Source organism: Centruroides sculpturatus, unplaced genomic scaffold, assembly GCF_000671375.1.
Source record: "Centruroides sculpturatus isolate CEXI.00-Female unplaced genomic scaffold, Cexi_2.0 scaffold864, whole genome shotgun sequence".
In the NCBI taxonomy this organism is placed as follows: domain Eukaryota; kingdom Metazoa; phylum Arthropoda; class Arachnida; order Scorpiones; family Buthidae; genus Centruroides; species Centruroides sculpturatus.
In genome coordinates, this window is record NW_019385187.1 from 33,607 (window position 1) to 36,169 (window position 2,563).

Genomic DNA, 2,563 nt, shown 5'->3' on the forward strand with positions numbered 1-2,563 from the left:
ATACAGTAGAGCGTCGATTTTCCGAATCAATTGGGGACTGGGGTTGTCCGGATAACTGATATTTCGGATAACTGATTTACGTACGAAAAAATAGTTTAACGTATCCGATGTCGAAATTTTTATCCGTTGCATGTCGCTTCGCGTTGAAAAATATAAAAATAATAAAAAATTATACTTCAGATGTTAATTTAGTATCAAAAACGTAAAATATTTGAGTAGCCCAAGACATAGCCAAATATTGAAGCGCCACAGCACTGGCGAAAATTTAAATTTGCCAACTTTCTTTCGGATGATTGACGTTTCGGATGATTGACTTTCGGAAAATCGACGCTCTACTGTGTATATAAAAGAACAGTCTTTTCACATTTCCTGAAGATTTTAGGTTGCTTTAATTAGATTGTTTTGCAACTCATCGACTCAAATGAAAGTAATATAGATACATACCTTTCGTGCTAAAAAAGTTTCTAATGCCTATTTTAGATTGCTATTGTTACGGGATTGCGGTCCAAAAATTAAATAAACACGCGAAAAACGTTAACGGATTTATTAAAACCCTTATAACATGCAATAGAAATAAATACAACACTTATTAATTTAAAACAACGTAAGAAATCCGGTATTGCTCAAAGACGGAATGACGTTTTAAATATACCTCGCTCGCGGTATGTTCTGAATAAGCTCAAATGCACGAACTCACTCAACTGACTCATTCGAACTGATTGCAACGCTTACATAGGGAACAGAAGGTACTAGAACTTTCCCGCTAAATCTGAACTTTGAACATTCTATAATCTTCGAGTCTTACCACAGACCATCCAGGGCCCTTAGTCTCGAGTTTTTCGTGTTACAACTTCCAACGTGTTGAAGCTGTCACGTGGTACGATCTCACACACCGACGTCAAATCGGAAGTCTCTAGTTATAACTCATGCGCTTTCCCATCTCACCATGTGATTTGCTACTCATGTTGAGTCGAGCATGTGAGATTGCTACACGAAAGTGAAAATGGCTAACGGATATGCTATTCTGGTCGCAATCGAAGCATTAAAAAGAGCCGAAAGAGTTGTTTAATTAATAAGGCGACTAATTTTTCGACCACGAATAGATGTCATTTCTTTTCGTGTCAAGTCAACACTAATAAAAATATTTTAATTCATAATTGATAAATTATACAGCAAATTTTTCCAAAAATAAAAAGAAGTATTTAATTCATCGAAAAACAGAATTAAAATGATAGTAAATTATATGTATAAATTATTAAGATTATTTATTAACCAGAAGTGTTAAGCTCTGATTAATAAATAATCTTAATAAACAAAACAATTTAAGAAATAGATCGAGAAAGAAAACTATACGAAAAAAATTAAATTAAAATACTTTTTCCATTACACAACGAATTTTTTAGTTCCAATACACAATTAAATTTTAACTAATTCTCTCCACAAATCTAATTGTCTATTTCTTGTAAATTTGTTGTCGAATTTTCCACTGTTCATTTTCTTATTATTTTCTATACATGTTACTAATATTTGTTTTTGTTCTTCGCTTATTTTCTAAAATAAAACCTTGGAGCCTTCCATTTTGTTTCTGCGTACTATATTGCTATAAGGCAACTTTTAACTGTAGCACGTGTAAACTAATTCACGTTGATTTGTTTACAACTTGTTACAGTTAAGTTGATTGGTCGAATCATTATAGTCGCAAACCCAGATGAATTGTAAATAATCCCATCGTGCTTTACGACACACATAAACGAGTGAATATGACCTACTTCCGCTCCCCTTTCGAGTTCGCTCGATCGAGACTACCAATTATGTGTCATAGTAACACGAGTGAGTTCGATGACGTCAATTCGAGTACAACACGAAAAACTCGAGACTGAGGGCCAGACTGAACCGTTTGACTATCAAATAAGCCAGGGGGCAAGTGCCACACCCTGCCCAACCGTGGCTACGCCCCTGTAAGAGACCACATACTGTACTAACGAATAGTAATTGCTTACAATGTGTTAAATTTTTCGTAGCGGCAGTTAATCCGTTATCAGAGATGCTCGTATCAATCAATTAACATTATCTAGAATAATTAAACATATATATGATACTTTATGAAAAACCAGATCAAAGTATATTATTTCTTACTAAAATTAAAATTTATTTTATATAAATATTTAACAATTTTAAGAAGAACAATCAAATGATGAAGAACTTGAAAGAGCAAAAAGAAATTTTGACATTTGTAAGATAATTATTCAATTTTCAATTTGAATTATTATAAATTAATGTTTGTATTCAAAGTAAATAAAACATAAATTAATTAAATTATTTTTAATCACTAAAATGTTAAAATAATTTTTAATAAAAATTATGATAAGAAATTGATTTAATATAACAAATTATGCTCATTAAGTATCCTTTTATTGAAGAAGTGAACTAACATGATCTGATTTTATTTATTTTAATCAATTATTTTAGTATTAAAAATAATTTGTAGACTATATTATTTTTCGTTTTTATAATATATAGAAACATTTATTGTAATAATAATGATTAATATGAATTTCTGCTG

The 2,563-nt window shown here is 30.9% G+C and overlaps 1 long non-coding RNA gene across 1 annotated transcript in view; it reads left to right on the forward strand.

Moving 5' to 3' along the window:
- The window catches only part of LOC111635911, an 11,853-nt gene extending 9,549 nt beyond the window's left edge, over positions 1-2,304 (forward strand). Inside the window, exon 5 of the long non-coding RNA XR_002758456.1 lies at positions 2,180-2,304. This is a non-coding gene — a long non-coding RNA (uncharacterized LOC111635911). The remainder of the gene's footprint in view (positions 1-2,179) is intronic.
- The last annotated feature ends 259 nt before the right edge of the window (positions 2,305-2,563 follow it).